Source organism: Equus caballus, chromosome 1, assembly GCF_041296265.1.
Source record: "Equus caballus isolate H_3958 breed thoroughbred chromosome 1, TB-T2T, whole genome shotgun sequence".
Classification (NCBI taxonomy): Eukaryota; Metazoa; Chordata; class Mammalia; order Perissodactyla; family Equidae; genus Equus; species Equus caballus.
This window is the reverse complement of record NC_091684.1, coordinates 56,076,628-56,097,894: the sequence shown is the minus strand read 5'-3', so window position 1 is coordinate 56,097,894 and position 21,267 is coordinate 56,076,628. Positions and strand designations below refer to the sequence as shown.

General features: G+C 35.3%; 1 protein-coding gene and 1 long non-coding RNA gene across 24 annotated transcripts in view; both read left to right on the top strand.

Annotated features, from left to right (window-relative positions):
- The window catches only part of CTNNA3 (catenin alpha 3), a 1,507,895-nt gene that overhangs the window by 1,039,393 nt on the left and 447,235 nt on the right, over positions 1–21,267 (top strand). The window lies entirely within an intron of this gene.
- Positions 16,400–20,318, top strand: LOC138916094 (uncharacterized). Its single transcript, XR_011422793.1, has 2 exons — positions 16,400–16,515; positions 19,820–20,318. It is a non-coding gene; the product is annotated as an uncharacterized lncRNA (long non-coding RNA).

The following is a 21,267-nucleotide window of genomic DNA, read 5'->3' as shown; positions in this document are numbered from 1 at the left end:
GCTGGGTGGAATAAAAAAAGTAAATATGGGATTTACTCTCCCATTTACTCCATTTTGTTTGTAAAGCTTGATTTTTTAAAAATAATGTCGGAACAAAATCTGCTGAAAAAATAGCACCCATTATCACTGAGGTAGATAATTTTCTATATTTTATTAATTTACGATTTCTTAAACTTTTGTAATAAAAGAGTTCTAGTGAACAGGAGAAGTAAACGTTAAGGTGCAAAGACAGGCAGTGTGGTTGGTTGTGTGCTTGGAGTGATGGAGAGATCTTCCCAGACGTCCCATCTCAGCTGCTGAAACTCACCAAATAATGGTGATCACCCGGAATTCTTGATCATGAATCTTGGTAATACAGTTTAAGAAAATGCTGTGTGAAGGTGAAAAATCCCTAAACCTTTATCACCCAGGGTCAGACTCTGAGGGAATAATATTTTGTGAAATTTTATGCCAGTTTTTACCCTTGTTTTGTGGGTGAGGGCGAGGAAAAGGATGACTGGATTTTTAAAAAATATTTTTATTGTGAAATATTTCAAGCATTCATAAAAGACTAGAGTGTATAGAATAATGAATAATGTAATCTTACCATGAAGCTTTACCAAACATTAACTTTTGTCATGCTTGTTATTACATGTATAATTGAAGTCCCCTGTGTAACGTCTCCTAGGATTTTTACAATTTACCCTTTACTAGGAATTTTGATGAAAGCCCTTGCCTCCTGATAAGCAAATCTGCATGACATTTTCCTTCTATTGGCTTAGGAGGTCCAGGCATCCAAATCGTCAGAACCGGCCTCAGGCAATAGAATCTCTCACTTTGGGTACATGAAAACACAAAGCTAAAGCTGAAAGCTTCCCCACAGGGGCATGATAGCAAGATTTAAGTAATATTCTGTTCTACCACCTTTATAGCACTCCTGAGAGTAAGTAATGGAGGAATGGATGTTCTTGAAGCAAGCGCCCAGTGAACACTTTGATATTGACAAGTTAATCATTTATTGTATCAGTCAATACATACGTATTGAACAATTTCTATTCACCCTAGAGATACAATGGTGAATAAAACACATTGGACTTATTCACAAGGAATCTATAGTCTAATGGAGGAAACAAGCCCTCAGATGTCAATTACAGTGTGGTAAAATAGTTTATGTTGGGAAAGGCATGAAGGCTATCTTTCTATCAGCAAAGGAATAGTGTGACAGCCAACCTTTGAAATCTCATCATTTTCTATTGTTCCTTGAATTTGTGATCACCTTTTCATATATTGGCATTTGGTAACTCATTATACGAATTTGCAGGATTTAACTTAAAGAAGATACTCAGCATAATCCATGTTCACTATAATACTATTTCATTCATCTTTATGATTATCATAGATGTACAGTAATCAATTTTCAACCTGGCTCTCCATAACAGTTTTTTTTTTTTGTTTTTTGTTTTTGTTTTCTTTGGTTGGGAAGATTGTTGCTGAGCTAGCTTGAGGAAGATTGTTGCTGGGCTAACACCTGTGTCAATCTTCCTCTGCTTTGTATGTGGGACGTTGCCACATCATGGCTTGATGAGCGGTACTTGGGATGCAAACCCACAAACCCCAGGCCACTGAAGCAGATCACGCAAACCTAACTATTACACCACTCAGCCAGCCCCTCTATAACAGTTTTTAAAATGTATAATTAGTGGGAATTTACAAATAAGTTAGCAGTTTACATCCATTTATATATAATTTTGTACGTACTGATTTTCTTTCTATAGCATAGATTTGCTTGTTAGGATCAGTTGCTTTGAGATTTCAGGTTTTCACCCTATAAGTGCACCACCTGTTAAGTGATAATTTTAGAATATCACTATTAAAAATCTAAGCCAAAAAAACCCAATTGATATACTTGAAACTACCAAAAATCTAACACTTAACTGTAATATAGTGATTTAAAAATATTCAGTGCCATCCAGACCAACTGCCATATAACTTCCCATAACCTTTTCAGTTTAGTTAATTTCAAGAACTTTCAGACGTAGATGAAATCTCGTTTTTTGGATACAGGTTGTGGAAAAATGGTCAAAGAAGGAATGGAAAACGTGCTTTTTTTGTGTGCCTAACTAATTCAATGTATTATAGCAACATTTAAATTCCCATGGTGTCATTTAATGCTTTCTTGCAAATCTGCATCCACCATCTTGATGGTGATTTATGTACTTTATGTGTCCATAATAAATTGCATATAAATCCTCCTCTTCACCTAACCACATGGGAAATTTCATGCAGGCAGAGATATTTAGCCTTGCGACTCTTTCTTTGTGAACTGGTTTATGAAATCTAGTTATTTAAAATTCTGTAAGTTGTTTATCACCATTGCATTTTTAAGGTAACACCATATTCAAAAGTATGAAAACCCGCTACGGAATAATGGAAACTTATTCTAAAATTATAGATCAGTTATGGTATTATTAGTTTTTGTCTGTTATATTTAGCAAAAAAAAAATATGTAGTGGCTGTATTAATTAAAAGTGCCTTATTAAAGCACGATATATATATTTATACTGTCTCCATTTAAAAAAATGAATTTATAATTTGTCTGCATTAATATTTATACGGTTCTGATTGCTGTTTCATGGTGTGTGTCTGTGCGTGTTTTTACTTTGGTGCATGACTTTCTTGACTTCTGTTTTTCTTAAGAAATGTCACTATTAATATGTGTAGAACCACTTATCCCAAGAACCCTCAGAATTCCATAGATATTTCCTCATTTATTGCTCCACCTAAGAAGAATTTGGCTAATATAATCCTGTTTAATATATAGAAACCTGTCACACAGAATTCCTGAATTGCTCAAATTCTCTAAGACAATAGATCATAAAGATGTTACTTTTAGGTACCCTCTAATCAGTTCAGTTTATTATCCTCTTCTAAAAACTGTTTTTCCTCTCAAATTAGTTTCTGCCTGTTTGTTTAATGTCAAAATATGGAGACCATGCATAGTTTTTCCATCTGGAAATCTCTTGAATCAGGGAGAAAGATATACCTAACTCTTGAGCCTAACTTTGGATTTGTTACTCATTCAGCTTTTGAGTCAAATAATTAACAAAAGCTTAAGTCCCTCCCTCTATAAATCTTTGGTTGTCCATGCAGACGTAGCTGGGGAATTTTGTATGATGGATAAAGCAAAGTAAATACCCCTTTGAGCTAGACTAAGTATCATTTGGTGGGAAGATAAGACTTTTTCCTCTCTCACCAGAAGTTAGTGAGACTCTGGAGGAGAATTTAAATATGAAAAATAAATAAATAAAACCACTCTCAACATCAGATTAGTGAAAAATGAAGTCAAAGAAAGAGAAGCAACCAAACACCATGGCTATGTGCATACTGTCCGGTTTAACATCATCGCAGTGTCTTATACCATGTTTGGATACTGTGGTACTTAATAAACATTTGTCTAATTAAATCTGTTTTACTTAATAAACTCTCATTTGATTTCTACAGGAGTAACCTCCAAGTGATCCAGGGCAGAGTTTGCTCTGTTTACATTTCAGAGCCTCCCAACACAGGCTTTAGGGCAAAGCCCGAGTGTATAAGTAGCATAACTATTCTAGGCAACTGCAGAAATTAAGCAGAGCTATGCGAAGTGATTTTCTTCTTGGTATAGTGCTGTTTCCAATCAAGCCTTCTCCTCGCTGTATAATTGCCCAGAATGATCACTCTGCACCTTTTCCTAATGTAAAAGATGAAGCTCGTTTCCTATGGTGCTAAAGGCTTATGTGCCAAGATCTTTATTTCCTAATGTAAAATCTGATGTGTTTTAATTTTGATTTGATAATTCACTGAAGTTAAATTTTTTCTGCTTAATCAGGCACTAACAAGTGATGTGAAATGTGAGATTTATCTGTCTTCCAAACATTTTATGACATGAACCTAAATGATTTCCACGATAGTAGAGGATAAAATTTTAATGTGCCTTTGGAAAAATATCTGTGAACAAAAGGAGAATCTTGTACTTTTGCCGCATTTGTAACGTCACCTGGCTGAGCACAACTGAACTGTCATAATTTTAAGTAGTAAATAAAAATTCAGTTTATCTGCCAGTGACATATAAAGAAGTTATAAGAAATCACACATTTATTATGATTCCCTTGAAAGTTCACCATTTTTCCCCTCTGAAAATATAAAAGGGTATTTTGTGTAAGTTCCTTATGATTCTCTTGTGATTTTTAAATAAAATCAACTAAAGTAGAGAAGATTTTGTTGTTGTTGTCAGAAATATTATTTACTTAGTAAAGAGGACTAAGAAAGTGTTGGGCAGCTAAAAATAGGTAGCACTCACTGGTAATAAAATATCATGAATCTACTTTTTATCTTACTCAGATAATGATACTTTATTACAGGAAAGAATTTAAAATACTATTGTATCATATAAATTTGGGAACTGACCCTCAGAACAAAGAGCTATAGGCATAGTTTTTTGATATGTAGATTTCCTACAAGGATGATCTGATCACTATTGGACTTTTATTATCCGTATCTTCTTCTGGGTTATAATTGCTAAAATTCTCTCTCCCTATTCTATTTATTTAAAAAAATTTCAGAAGTGCAAATGATATGTTGAAAGATGGTAAAGAATTGTTTAATTTGTCTTGTCATTGGTCTGCATTGTATTTTACACAGAAAACTGAAGAAAATATGATTTGTTATTCTTAATTTGATACCAGCAACCAAATGACCTTTATTGTCTTAAATACGTAATTTGCCATGTCAATCAGACTAAGGCTTGATTATTAACAGAAGAGTTAGCCCCACACAGTACTTGCTCCAATCATGCTATTTCCTGCCCTTTCCCCATATTAATCGCCATCTGCTGAAATTCCATCCCTAGAAAACCACTTTATCCTTCAAACTTTTTTTTCTCTTAAACTTTTTTTCTCCTTTAAACCTTTCTATGCTCCCTCATAATTTTGAATTCGTACTATAACTTTGATCACTTTCTGCCTTATAGTACAACTACTTTTATATATTTTTGCTCTCTCCAATTTTGGAAGTCCCAGAGGACAGAAATGCTATTGCGTTAGGTGAATTGTGTCCCCTAAAATTCGTATATTGAAGTCCTAACCCCAAGCACTTCAAAATGTGACTGCATATGGAGAAATGGTCTTTGAAGAGATCAATAAGTTAAAATGAGGTTATTGGGATAAGCTCAAATCCAATATGACCGGTGTCCTTATAAGAGGAAATTATGACATAGACAAGTGCAAAGGGAGAAGATCATGTGAAGACACAGGGAGAAGATAATTATCTGCAAGTCAAGAAAGGAGGCTTCAGAAGACGCAAACCCTGCTGACACCTTGATCTTGGACTTGCAGCCTCCAGAACTGTGAGAAAATAAATTTCTGTTGTTTAAGCCCCTGAGTCTAGGGCACTGTGTCATGGCAGTCCTAGCGGACTAACACAGCTATGTTTCTGGACCATTTTAGCACAGTACCTTGTAGCCAATAGTATCTCAACAAAGGTCATTACAGTGATTGCCTACATACTCTATTCTCCATAAACTAAAATCAGGTTTTGTTTCAGTGAAGGAGAGGAACACTAAGACAGTTCTGTCTTTGAGCCTTAACACTGAAGGAATAAGTGGCAACCATACTTCAGTGATCCAGCCTTCCTTTCCAACATTGTTTCTTTATTGTCCCTCGACAGTTGTGGACCTCTGAAATTCCGTAAGAATCTTCTGATTTGTCCAATGGCTTACTTTGTTTAATTCTAGTATGGATTATATGATAATATTTGTATTTTTGAATGTTAATTACAGAAATAAAATAGTGATTATAACATTTAATCAAACTCTAAATCACCTCATTGTCATAATTTATGTAGATATTCCTTTTTAAAATACAACTTTATTAGTTTATTTTTGTTTTATTTTGAACACTAGATAGTTAAATAATTTCCTTATGTCCTCTACTAATCCATCAAATTATTCCATGGAATTAGGAAAAAACAAGGTTCATGTTTTGGTATTAGTAGTTTGTTTTATCCTTAAGCCATAGTCCCTTTAAACTAATGTCTCATTGATCACAGAAAGTTCAGCTGTATATTATGGCTTTTTAAAATACATTCTAACATCAACTTTCCTCATAGTCATTAACCTTATTCTTAATAAAATTTGATTTCTTTTCTATTCTCATGAGAAGCGATCCTTGAACGTGATGTTAAGGTGGTGGGGTAGATAAAGAACTCTGAGAGTTTATGGGCTGGTCCAGGAATAATTTTATTTTCTTGAGTTATAGTGGTGTATGCATATTCTAGCTACTGTGGTCAATATGTTAATATACCAAAAAATGGTCAGTTTAACTGGAAGCTAATGGGGTACAGCAAGGCAAATATTTGCTACAGGTTAGTAGATTGGTGAGGCAGCAGGGAATGTGGGTGCCGTTTACACCGTCTCCTCTGCTTTTGCCATTCAACACACAACCCAGGGACAGCTACAGTCCCTCATCCTGCAAAGGAAATCACTGTTTATCATGTGCTCTCTCTCAACTTATCAGTTTTGAGGATTTGGGCAAATTGCTTAATAGCCTTTCTTTTCGTATTCTGTAAGGTAAGAGTAATAATTCCCACTTAACAGGATAATCTTTGAAACTGCATACACAATGGTTGTGAAAGTGCATAGCAGAGTGACTGTGGCATGGACTCCTCTCAACAATATTGGTTGATTCTAAATCAAAATTACTTAAAAAGAATGTCTTGAGCCTTCCTTTCTTCTCTACATAGGAGTTACCAGATTTCCAGTTTCTTAACTTTCCAATTTCCTAACAATCTCTGTGTCTGATAGGATAATTTCTTTTCTTCCATCTCTTAGTCCATTGCCTCCACCTGGCTTAAGAAAAAGTTTGGGGAGATATTACTCTAGAAGCCTGTTACCCAGTGTCACACTTCTTAGTTGATTTAAGTGTAAACCATAAAAATACGTTTGTGACTATTTTTAGTACAAATAGAAGAATGATGAGCCATAAATTTTATCAGGAGCTTTGAGATGTTGGAATTTCAGTGTATTTCCCATGGTCTCTGGAAGCGTATGGACTGGCCATTGTGGAATACTCTGGGTCACCACCTGTGGCATCTGCTTTACATTGCTCTGTTGTCCAGTGGTTAACTGGAATTAATTTTCCTTGCTGTCATTTTTTAAACACTGGTTTTATTTAATATTTAGAGATGCTTTTGGGCAATGAATTGTCTCCAGCTCTCTGTGGAAGAACTTCTTGCACTAATAACAGTGTAGTAAGTAGCCAAACCACGCCCCCCCACCACCAAAAAGGGGTAAAAGTGCCACGTGGATTTGAAAGTTCACAAGCTCTCAGACTTCCAAAGTAATTAAATGATGAGGGAGATGCAAACTACCACTTTCGTAACTTTTTGAGCATATTAGTTGGGGAGAGCAGGTGGATAAAGTTCTAGGGGTATTTTTACAGCTCTTGCGGTTTTGGAAGGCTATTAAAGCCTCGTCATTACGTTGCCTTTGTTGCAAACCATCCATCTCTTTGGTCTGTCTTTCATTGTGGTTTTGCGAAAGAAATGAAACTGACATTATAAAGCTATTTTAAATAGTGCAGCACACGGAATTATTATTAATGGAAGGAGAAAACATGGTTTGGTTAAAACATTAGTTTCTTGTTTTCTAATTATGTCACCACTGATCTTTTAATTATTCCAGATGCATATTTTGCCACCTTACCTCGTTCCTGGCTTCTTATTCTTTGTAAATTAGATCTAGCAATTAGTAATATTCTCACTATATTTCCCCAAAGACAATTTGTGCTTTTCAGTACAATTTGGTATGTTCACAGTAGTTTTCAATTCCTTTTACAACACAAGTCATAAAACCCCCTTTCATGTCAAAGAAGAACAAGGAAGGGATAAGCCCAACTGCTTAGGCCAGATGGTAAGAAATCAGATGACAGGGAAAAAAATCGCAAAGCCATTCAACTCCTACTTTGCTTCTGCCTTTTCTATCAACACGAATGATCTTTAAACTAGATGGGGTATGACAAACATGGTTAAGGGGATCGAAGCCCAATTGGTGGTCTAATAAAAGTACCTGGCTGCTTTAAATTGCTTCAAGCCTCGAGGCAAGACAAAGCACATCCCAGAATTCTGCAGGAACTGGCAGATGTTGATGTAGAACTGCTCTCAGTAATTTTTGCATAACTACAGGGAATAACAATAGTGCTAGAGAATGCAGAAGGGAAAATGCTCTTCCAGCTTTCGAAAACAAGGAAAACATAGTGGTTACTATCACCAATTGTTGAACTTCAGCAAACTTCCAAAATTGAAGTTTAAACAACTTATAAATATATACAATGAAGAAAATGATAAATTCCCTAAGAACCAAGCTTCTTACATTAAGGCTGCATTCTTCTGTGAGGGTTGCTAGATTAAGAGATGAAGGGAGTTATGCAGAAATGCAGGGTGTACAGGGATTTACAAGATATTTAATATAGTCATGATTTTCTTGTGGGAAACATTGAGAAAGGTAGAAAATGGGGGTTGGAAGTTTCATAGCCAGTGCTAATAACAGATCAATTTCTTTTTTGGGGAGTGGAAGCTGATAAATGTGAATTGACTGGTTAACCATTAAAGACTAAATATGTTGTAGTGAGGACAATATGACCAGACAGAGATAAGAGTGATTCCTGGTGAATTGATTAGGGAACAGTTCAAAATAAAGAAAAAAAGGTAGAATTTGAAGTGGGCATTGATGGTTGTAAGCTACTCAAAAGACCAAAATGGGAAAGAAGAAAAAGGGCGTTAGAAATAAGGAGAATGACATTGTGGTCACTCATGGCACTTATTACGCACTGCCTTGCAATTATTTTTGTCCATCTGCTATTTCATGGGTAGCAAAATTAGGAATCTCTTTCCTTTGGGATCAAACCATACTTGGAATCTTTTCATTGAAATGTTTCATATGCCTTTTATTTTCTATAGTTTCTATACCACACATTATTTAGCTATTATCCATGCTGTTTTCAGCCCTTTGCCTGAAGGTAGGGATGTTCGATTGTCTGCCAGTCCCAGAACTGCTCCTATGGCGCTGGGGATGGAAGATAGAGGCACATCCGCAGGCCTCTGTAGCTCCTGCAGGCTATCAGTCTAAAAAAAGGGAGAACTTTTTCTAACCCTTTTAATTACTCTAAAGAAAATTAGGCTACCATTTGAAATTCTATTATAACTCCTTTTGCCTCTTTGGGGATACAAAGAGAAAAGTTTTGCCCTAAAATTATTGAAGGATGTCTATTTGGAAGCAAAAAGAATTCCTAAATCCAATGGACTTTAAGTAGAAGATCAAAGATGATGCTTATTTCCTATGAGCAAATATGTAGCTTTCTTTCAGAGCAGATTAATTTTCAAAATTAAATGGTCATTATACTTAATTTCATGCATTGCCGACAATAAATATGTTAACGAGAAGTTAAAAGTCTTCTCTCACCCCATTTGGAGAAACTTTTGAAAAAATTTCATAACCTTTTACAGCTAGACTATGTAGTTCTGGAGAACAAGAAGTGCAACCCTCTACTTCTTATATCGCCCACACAACCCTATGGCTCGTCTTTGCATGCAGTAGTTCCTTATCAAATATGCGTAGAATGAAACACAAAGCTATTATAGGACAAGACTATGGTATGTAATTTAATATTCTGACAAAAATAGGAATTAAATTGGCAATAGTGGTGTACAATTTTTTGCAAGGGGAAGAGGTTGAGAACAATAGAGCTACTATACAAAAGAGTTGAAAGTGGAGTAGCCGTGGTTGAGGTTTCTAGGGGTCCAAGGTCCTGCAAGAGCTCCTTGATTCCTTCTCTTTTCTATTACCTATGGCCCTTTGCTTGAGGGCCTTGAGATCTTTGAGAAATTGCAAAATTTCAGCATCATAAGATTTGGGGAATTCTATCAGGCAGGACAAGCTAGTTTATGCATCAGTAACAAACAATGAAACATCTCAGTGACTTAAAACGAAAAGACTTATTTCTCACTACGTTGTATGTGTATTGTTCATTGCAAGTCAGCAAGAGGCATCTGCATGTGGTAGCCACTCAGAGATCTATACCGATGGGGGCTCTATCTTTGCAGAAGCTTCTTTAAATCCAAAGGGCCAAGACAAAGAGAACATGGGAACTACACACACGTTTCTACCAAGAAATGCTATTTGCTTACATTTCATTTCCCATGACCATGCTGCCTGAGTTCAAATGATTGGAAAAATTTAATCTATGTGAGAGAACTGACATTTGAAAATTGCCCTAATGATACCACAGATATATTCCAAAAATCTGTTTCCTCAATAATAATTCACTTATCTATAGTTCCTGAATTTATATAAATTCTTTATTAAGTTTATATTTTTAACCCATATAAGATCATACAAGGATAAGCTTCTATATTGATTACTCTGTGTTTAATTATATAGATATAGAGATATACAGATACAGATAGATATATCGAACTGCGTTAAACTTCCTTTTATAAGATGAAAAACTATCTGCCTCATGTTGAAAGGATTCAAGAATACTGGATTGAGTGAACAAGTTCCTGTCTCCTCTTCATCATATCTATTATTAAAGATTGTCATCACATTACTCCCAAACTTGCATCTTATGAACTTGAGATAAATATTAAACAAATATGACACCCGTTCTGTATACAAAATGATATGAAAAAATACTGCATAACTCATATTCTAGCACAAGAAATAGGAGAAATTCATAAAATATCATAAAAATCTAAAATTAATAATTTAATCAGTAAAAGCTTCAGAGGATTTGACTGTCTTCAAAGTCAGGAAAGAGACCAACTGAGTGAGGCACAAAAAATAGACCAGAACTGGTCTATTACCACATAAACTTGGTAAACAACAAGATTATCCATTTTATAATTCCCACTTGATATAAGCCATCAAAATAAATGTGTTTTACTCTGTGCTGACAACTGAATGTTCTCCCCAAGTTTGTTTACTCAAGAAATGAAAACCAGCATTTCCTATGTCCACAGAATGTTGTGTGTATTCATCAATAAATAAGAGGCCTCTGGGCCAAGTTTTCCTTTCTTAGTTGGGCCCACGTGTGATAAAAGTGTATGTCTGACTTTCATATTCTCTTTCCCCAACATTCTGTAATTGCCAGTCATTAACAAAGAATTCAGTGGTTCAGAGGCTCTCGCTTCTTCCTAACATCCGGTAGTGTGTGTTCATGAACTGCAGAACAACAAAGTTCTCCATGATTTCCATAAGATAGGTGTACGCAAAGCATTATGATAGAGTTAAAGAGGGGGAAGGCTTCATAAAGGAAGTGTCATTTTAGCTTTCTGTGTTTGTATAAAGTTGGGAAGTATCAAGAGGAAGAAATAGCGTGAGTGATTATGTTTAACTCCTTACGTCTCTATTTTTCCTTCTCTTTATAATTTTTATAACTCCTCTGGTTGGCCATTCCTTGAACTTTTCTTATTCCAGTACATCTATTTTCATGAGTCACAACCCAAAATCACAAAGAATACTTGAGTATTTGGTTGTCCTTCAATCAATTCTTAATATATTTTTATCCAACAAATATTTTGAAAAAGTAACCAAAATCCTCTGATGAACTATTTATGGACAGGCGATCAGTTGACAATTGCCTTTACTGTGTCCCAATGATTATTTATAAAATTAGCTTAATAGCTTCTGAGCAAAACTTCATTAATCTGACCTCTATGATTTTTTTAAACTCTTGGATAGACACCAGGCAGTTCTGATGAGTGATCTACCTTGATTTGTCAATGCAATCTAGAACATCCTACAGATGTGGCACTCTTTGATCCAATATCTCTGTCCCATCTGTTCTAAAGATCAAATGAATTTTTCTTATATAAACCAAGATGAATGAAATCTCTCTTCTCTTCACCTTTAAACTTTGCCTCTCAATGACCCATACTCCTTTAGTCTCTGGCTACCCTCCTTCCTTTAACACACCCAGAGAAAGTACTTTTATAGATCTTACACTCCCATGTAAAGTGTTTTAGATATCTTTTAGGTTTTCTTAATTCTGTCTTTTCCCCCATCTCACTCTAGGGTTTTCTTTTTCTTTTTACCATTTTGGTATGGTCAGTTAAAAAAAATTCTAGAGACCCTATGATGGTTCATATGACCCTGTCCCATGTGCCAGTTAACTCATACAGTATTATTAGATATTTATTATTATTTTATTTTCCTGAGGAAGATTTGCCCTAAGCTAACATCTACACCAATCTTCCTCTATTTTCTATGTGGATCACTGCCACAGCATGGTTGTTGACAAGTGATGTAGGTCTGTGCCTGGGAACTGAACCTGGGCCGCCAAAACAGAGCATGCCAAACTTAACGACTAGACCACAGGGCTCTGGCCCCTTAGATAGTTATTTTTATTTTGCATTGTTGTGATGCTATAACTTAATTTCAAATACTTCCGCTTAAACATTGTGATATTTCAATATAAGTGATTTTAGCTACACTGTAGGGAAAATCATTTGTTCAATCAAGAATTCATACTGTCATTCTAATCAGGAAACACTCACTCCAGAGGAACTACTAAAAGCCATTCTGTTATCGTTATCTTTAATCAACATAAAAGGCTTTAACAATTAGCAAAATGAATGTTAGAAATGGATTTTCATTGGTGAAATTAGTGGCTTGTTAATTAGTATAATGGATTTGAGAAATGGACTCATTGATGAAGTAAATAGTGTTCAAAGTATGTGGATTAGCTCGAATATTGTGAAGATAGCCCTTGCTCATGCATGATGCCTGTAGCCTGGACCCTTATGGATGTCTACCCAGGCTTGATCCCTAAATGATCTTGTGTCTAAGCATATAAGGAGATTTCTGAGTTCTTGGTGCTTACGATAAAGGTAATGGAATCATTCCTTTGGAATATTATTATAGTTATTGCAAGTGATTCATCATTCAAGAAGTAATCCAATTACTTCAAGAGACAGATATCTGTGACTTCATCAACTTAAAGAAATTTTATAAATAACTGTGTCTGCTTGCTAATAAATATTTATTTAATAAGTATCTGGAGGAGTGGCAGAATTTGCAGGGAGATTTATTAAAACATAATCTTATTTGGAGCCATGGGAGGAGTCACTTAAATTGTACAAATTTTGACCATGACTATTGGTGGCGGTTGTTATCTACCTACAGACCCCAGTGGCTATGGTGATGGTCTTGGCTTATGCCATTTGCCTTGCTAATTTCGATATTTTTTTCTAGAGATTTTAATGAGGGATTTTAAGACAGTTACCAAGTTTCTTAAAGAGTATTTACCAATAATTGATTTTAGATATTTCTTAACAAAATCTATATTTTGCTTCAGTTTCTTGTTTTCTAAATTTAAATGTACCAGTGAAGGGTGATTTGTGTTTTTCAACTGAATGCAGGAGGTTGCAGTTAATCTTGTTGTCGTTACCATCATTCAGGTTCCATCCATGCAGTTTTTCAGCTTCTTGATGAGGGCTTTTCTTCAGTCAATTCCACATTTTCTGATCGCATATCTTTCTCTATTCCACATTCTGCACGTAATCATGTTCTTTCTCAGAAGTTGGGACTATCTTATGTCCAGGTATGTTTTGAGATTTTGAGATTTATCTCTTTTTTTCTTTCTTTTTTATCCTAAAAGATATGGATTTCAAATGTGTAAATTAAAAAGTTTGTCTTTTCTGAAACTCATGCTTTCACCTACCCTCTTTAGCTGCTTTCAACTTTTTTTTTTGAGTAAGATTAGCCCTGAGCTAGGATCTGCTGCCCATCCTCCTCATTTTGCTGAGGAAGATTGGCCCTGAGCTAACATCTGTGACCCTCTTCCTCTGCTTTATATGTGGGATGCTGCCATGGCATGGCTTGATGTGCAGTGCGTGGGGCTGCCCCCGGGATCCGAACCTGCTTACCCCGGTCTGCTGGAGTGGAGCAGGCAAACTTAACTACTACGCCACCAGGACAGCCCCTCAACATTTTTTTTTTTTTATTTGCTGTAAACTCAAATTACTTCCTGGAAGAAAATTTGGAGTAGGTGTATCTTTTTTTGAATATTTTGAAGAGAATTTATCAATGCAGTTTGCTATTAGAAGAGACAACATAAACTGAAAAGTTTTTTTTAATGGAATTTCAAGCTTTTCCTTTCCATGTTTAAAACTACAGTCTTTTGGACCTAACTTCTTTTTTAAGCTCCATGAACTCAAGTTCCATAACAACATGCCTTTTTAAAAATTTAGTTTCCAAAGGGGCCAAGTGTAAGGAATAGCTGGTATACTTGTAGCAACCACAGGGAAAATGGAATAATCTCAGTTCTTTTGAGAAGTGGTTCTCACTTTCCTTCCTTTTCTGTTGTTTAATGGAGTAAAATGAAAAAGAAGAGTTGTATTACATGACAATAAAGAATTTAGTTAATCTGTAATATTATAGTGGGATTTTCAAATCGACCTTATTTTATGAGTTTTGTTGTTATTGTTGTTAGCTCCATTCTTGGAAATCGAAAGCAATGTCCATTAACCCCATCAGGTTTTCCCATTAAAGATTTCTAAGAGTAGATGGGGGATGAAGAATGGTCGTTGGTGTTAGACTAATTCTGAGGGCAAACTAGTCTATTCCTGATCTACAATAAGTGTGAAAGGATTCCATGAATCTCAGGGTTTCTCCAGGATATAGACCAATGTCTCCAGGATCCTGTAAATTGCACCTCTGTTTACCTCTCAAAGCTGAATAGAGGTGTGGGAGAGAAGGGCAACAAATGAAGTACGTATTTTTGAGTTTGCAGTTTATTACTAAAAAGTTAATCCCAGTTAAATGGAAGATTGCCAGAGGAGGACTATTTTTCTTTTGCCCATGATTTTATGCAATGAAGACCTGTGACCAAAGATATCTATATCAATTTCTATATCTATATCTATATCTATATCTATATATCTACATATACAATTAAAGTAATAGCCAGGTTTCCTTGGGTGCATCATTTGTATTGGATGCATGCTAACTACTTTATCTAAATCATGATATTTAATTCTCCCAAGATTCCAAAAAAGCATTCTTATTTTCTGCAATCTTGAGTTAAGAAAACTTCGTCTCAAAAATAATAATTAATTTGCTCAAGGATATACAATAATAAATGGAGGAGAAGACTTTGCACTCAAGCTGTGTACATTCAGAATCTGACCTCTTAAGTGTCAGGCTACCCATCAACCCTCTTGAAAAAAATACAGCTAACCTCTGAGAGTTTCCCCAACTGTTGCAGAGGGTTACGCATGGTGCTGTCTCACATTTGTTCAGGAAAGGGTCCCCTCTTGCTCTAATCTCTCTTGTACTCCACACTTTGGATGCTGACCATCATGAAAGCACTGCTCCGTGGGGTTCAGTGGCCTAGGTTGAAGCGTCCCAATTCTGCCTATATTGGAATAACACCTTCCTCCTTAATTGCCACATAGCACCAGAGGAACCGGCACACAAGTTTTTTGTGTTTAAGTGTCTTCAACAATTCCAAATGAGCTGTGTTTTTATACCAACCCCAGCTAAACTCCTTTTGATCTCTTCTTCAGTTGACTGGAAAAAAAATCTAGGCCTGCACATGTTTCTTGGAGTTTTTAAGATTTCTGTGTCCATTTTCCTGTGAGCAAATGTTTCGACAAGAACACATATGTACATTTTCTTAAAAAAGAAATCAACAAGATACAAGTAAATGACTATTAATACAGACTTAGCAAAAAATGAATATTTTCCTAAGAAAACCAGTCCTATAATAACCCGGTTTAAAACATCAGTTCACAGCTCTCCTGCTTAAAATAGCATGACTAATGATAAACTGGAACTCCCCTGAGGTTTGGTTTCTTCTTCTATACAATGGCCAGAAAAATGGTGGAAGGATGATGTCATGGTTATATGAGGCATTTTATTTAAAGCGTCGGTATAATGCTCTACACTTAGTAAGCATTTAAGCAATGTTAGCTACTCGTGGTAGCACTCGAGGGCTCAGAGTAAAAGCAAAGACAGACACATTCAGTTTACGTGTCAAAAACAAAACAGTCAATTTTTGTCATAAGTCTGTGTTTCACTGTTTTCAGACGTGGAAATAACAATCTTGGGAGAACAATGAGTGCTCGTTTTCTATTTATACAACCTATAAGGTCAACTGTGTTGGTTTTCCAGCACAAAGGGACAGTCTGCCTTTGAGGTCAACTCAACCTCCCAGTCTTAGATAATGAAAATTGTTGGCAGTTTTCTGTTTCAAAGTTCTTTCAAAATATTAACAAGAAATCTTACTTTCATCTAGAACACACATCCCTACCTTCTCCCAACCCCCTGCATACAAACACACACACACACACACACACACATACATTTGTGCCTAATCCTGGATGGGAGCTAATGCTCCTTTCCTTCTTTATTGTCTCCTTTCTTTCTATCGTGGGCATACCCAGACCTGTGTTAGTATGGTGTTGTGAAGATGAAATGAAAATGCATACATGGATCAACAGGTATGGCTCCTGGCATATAGCGATTATTCAGCGAACATTACTTGTTCTTATTTTTAGCTTTTCGTGTCTGAATCCAAGCAACAAGGGAGTAAGGTTCTTGCTGTGTTTGTTTCTGTATACCTAATATCTAAAATAGCACATGGTTTATAGGAGGTACTCAGTAAATATTTGTTGAATGAATGGATGAATAATTAATTTGTTTTTAAGTTTGTCAATAATGTCTGATTTTTGAGAACCTAAAGCAAATCAAAGTTATGGGAAACTTTTGCATTTTTTTTAATTCTAAAGAATTGTTTTATTATGCCTAAATGTTCTATCACTGCTACACATTTTTAGGACATTAAGCCAGATTTGTGGTGAAAATTGGCCTTACAGACACACATATACTCACATATATATATATATATATATATATACAAATATATCCATATAAACTTTACAAATAACATTGGATTTTTTCTATCTTCTCTTCTAATTTTCGTGCTCTTCCTTCTTTATTCACTGGGCATGCTTTGAGAACAGTCAGTTTTTATCCATGAATTTGTTAAAAGTCAGCTTTTTCCATGAATTAGTATCAGATTAAAAGATTGTGGCGTACTTCTGAAATAATACCTAACTATGCTTAGGAAGTATTTTATTTTTACTGCCAACATACTGGAATTGCATAATGCCATTGGTGTGATTGTGAAATCTCTGAGCACAGAGTTACAAGTTTCAGTTTCACACTGACAGAGCTCCAGCGCTGACTGGTCAAAAGAAGAAACAAGTGGTCGAATGAATGAACAAATGAAAGAATAAAAATTACTGGGAAAAATACACACATGCAATAATACACAGTTGATTGGAGGAGCTAGGAACATCAACTTAGCAAATAAGTAATCCCATTTCTTTTCATAATTCCCAGAAAAAGAACAAACCATACAATTTAAATGAGTAAGTTGTAGTTAGGCACATGCTGTTTTATCTCACCACTTGCAGAATTCTACTTTGAAAATGACCAGAGCTGTGAGACATACACCTAGATGAGTTATTGAAATAGAGGAGAAATTGAATTTCTCTAGTTTATTCACTCAAACAAGCAGTAAATAGCTTTGGAAATGAAAACTGTCTCCAGACAGAGATCTAGTTTCCATTTGGGATTGTTTTCAAAATCAGCTCCAGTTTTAGCCTGTGGTTTCCAGATTGATATTAGATTTCAGTTTATCAGTTTTACTTAGTAATTTGCGTAATCTTGGTTTAGCTGAAAGTTTTGTTTTGTGTGTGTGTATATTGATATTTTAAAAAATTCTTATCTTGTGCTGAAGTTTTTATCTTGATGATCTCTTGATGAGAATGTGCAGAAAGAATGTTATATTGACATAAGTATTTTCCAGAGCACATGAAAGGAAAACTAGATAACGAATTCAGTTGAAATATTTTGAAAAGAAACAAATAGTATGCAAAAATGATGCAGAGTTAAAACATATCTAAATAACACCATAATAAGCATGTTTTTCCTTGACTTCATACCCTCATCTTAGCACAATACCTACTTAATTTGGTATGGGCTCAACATAGCTGTTGAATGTTACTTAATTCCAAAATATTTATCATAATTTACAGATTTGCTATGTTTCTAGAAGAAACTATGATTGTTTGTGATTAGGAAGTGCTGATAGAGACATCAAACAAAACCAAAAGAAATGGACTAATATACCACGTTCACTGGAATATTTATATTATAAAGAAGTAGAATTTCCCACAATTTGTGTTGATTTAAAGTATTTCTAATTAATATTCTAATACAATTTTCCTTTGAGTGTGGAAAATGATTAATTGATTCTAGAATCTTATACGATATCACAAAGTCAATAACAGCCAAGAAACTCTTGAAGAAGAACAAGAAATTGAACACACTTTCCCTACCAAACAGCAGGAGCTTTAGTATTTAGCAGTGAATACTGGAACAAGAATTGATATAGATATAGAATTAGAAAATGAAATAAAATAAGGAACCCAGATGTAGGCCCAAGTATATATGTACACCATAGATAATAGAGGTGGTTCTAAGGGAATGTTGGAAAAGGATAGAGTTTGTAATAAATGATTCTAGAAATATGAAAAATATAATTGTATATTTCAAAAACTGCATAGAAACCAATCCCACATGATTGAAAGATCTACATAAAGAAGATAGATAGATAAAATAAAGAAGGGAATAAAATAGGTGAGTATCTTTATGACCTTGGCATAGGAAAGAATTTCCTAAACCAGACACAGGAACTCTTACCTATAAAGGGAAAAAAATGATAAATTCATTTACATTAAAATGGAGAAATTCTGTTTGTCAAAAGGTACAAGGAGAGTAAAATAACAGATCACAAAGTGGAAGTCGTTAATGCAGATAATCAGTAAAGTATTGGCTATCCAGAATTTATAAAGAATACCTACAGAGTAGTACCAAAAAAAAGAAGATAAGCCAAAAGTAAAATGATTTGCAAAAGGAAATCCACATCAGATAAACCTTTGAAAATGTGCTTAACCTCATTATCAAAGAACCTCAAATGAAAACTATAATAATACATCAATACACACTCACCAAATTGGCCAAAATAATTCAAACATTGCCTCTTATCGTTAAAGATGTGCAGTAACTGGAGTTCAGTAGCCCACCCCAGAGGGAGCTACGTCAGGCTTAATCCTTTTCCCTGTGTTTTCTCATCAAGGGTTCAAATTATCAATGGGTCCAGTCTCATCCATACAACTTTGTTATGTTTACATTGTAATATGACAACATTTATTTTCCTTTCTGTTCAAGAAAGAAGATATGCAAACAGGGGAGGTTAGTATGAAATAATCACTTTAGGGCAATGATAAAGGATTACAAACTGAAACAAGAATAGATCACTGTTTAGCCTTTAAAAGTTGCTGCTTACCTGGAAGGGTATTTCAGACATCAGTAAAATTGGTCACTGGAAGAAGTTCATGTTTGTCTTCTTAAAATATTTGAAAGCGTTCTTTAACACACAACTTATTTTTTAAAAATGAAACAAGTATAAATAGTTGAAACTGAACTATGAGATACGCAGCAGCTTAAAGTTAACTTAAGCACCCCCCAACCACACTCGCACAACTCTACACCAGGCACTGTAAGATTTGATGGTTCTCCTGATTACATAATGAAGAATCTCTTCTTAATAACAATGACTAGCACATGCAAACATTCCATAAATATTTGTTGAATAAATGAATATGAAATAATGAAATTTTTTTTTTAAAGATTTTATTCTTTTCCTTTTTCTTCCCAAATCCCCGCTGTACACAGTGGTATATCTTAGTTGTGGGTCCTTCTAGTTGTGGCATGTGGGACGCTGCCTCAATGAGCCTGACGAGGCGTGCCAGGTCCGCGCCCAGGATCCGAACCGGCGAAACCCTGGGCCGCCGCAGCAGAGCACGAGAACTTCACCACTCGGCCATGGGGCCTGCCCCGCATACTACTTTTCTTAGTCCTGTGTAAATTTAGTTGTGGCTGTGTGTTTAAGTTCTTGCCAATGGAGTGCAATCTGAAGGATTGGTGCAACTTACAGGCTATGGCCTTAAGACTGAGGATGCGCTTCCTTTCTTCTTCCCACCAGCTGAAATCCAAGAGAACACAACTCTGATTATAGAGACCATGCCAGTGCTTAGGGTTGGAGTTACAATGTAGAAGAATGAACCTAGGTCCTTTAATGGACAATGTAGAGCAGATTTGCCTGCTAATCTGGAGCACTCACCTTGGACTGTTACAAAAGGGAATAATAAATTTCTATCTTTTTGTCACTTAATTATTATTGGATTTATATTTTTTACAGAAGCCTAGCTTTAAAAAAATTATGTTATTGAGGTCATATTGATTTATAACATTGTGAAAATTTCAGGTGTACACTATTATATTTCAGCTTCATATAGACTGCATTGTTCATGACCAAGCTAGTTTCCATTCGTCACCATACCTATGTGCCCCTTTACCACTTTTGCCCTCCCCTGGCCCACTTCCTCTCTGGTAATCACCAATCTGTTTCCTAATCTATGGGTTAGTTTGTTTGTTTGTCTTCCTAATATGAGTGAAATCACGTGGCATTTGTCTTTCTTTGTCTGACTTATTTCACTTAGCATAATACCCTTAAGGTCCATCCATGTTCTTGCAAATGGCACGATTTTGTCTTTTTTAAGATTGGCTAGTACTCCATTGTATATTTATACCGCATCTCCTTTATCCATTCATCCATTCACGGGCGCTTGGGTTACTTCCAAGTCTTAGCTATTGTGAGTAATGCTACAGTGAACATAGGGGTGCATATATCAGACTCATACAACTTAACAACAAAAAAATGAACAACCTGATCAAAACATGGGCAGAGGATATGAACAGACATTTTTTTACAAAGAAGATATACGTATGGCCAATAGGCACATGAAAAGATGTTCGACATCACTAATTATTAGGGAAATGCAAATCAAAACCACAATAAGATATAACCTCACACCCTTCAGAATGGTTATTATTAAAAAGACAAGAAATGGCAAGTGTTGGAGAGGATATGGAAAAAAGGGAACCCTTATACACTGCTGGTAGGAATGCAAATTGATGGAGATTTCTCAAAAAATTAAAAATAGAAATGCCATATGATCCAGCTATTTCCACTTCCGGGTATTTATCCAAAGAATATGAAAACACTAATTCAAAAAGACATATGCACCTCTATGTTCGTCACAGCATTATTTACAGTGGGG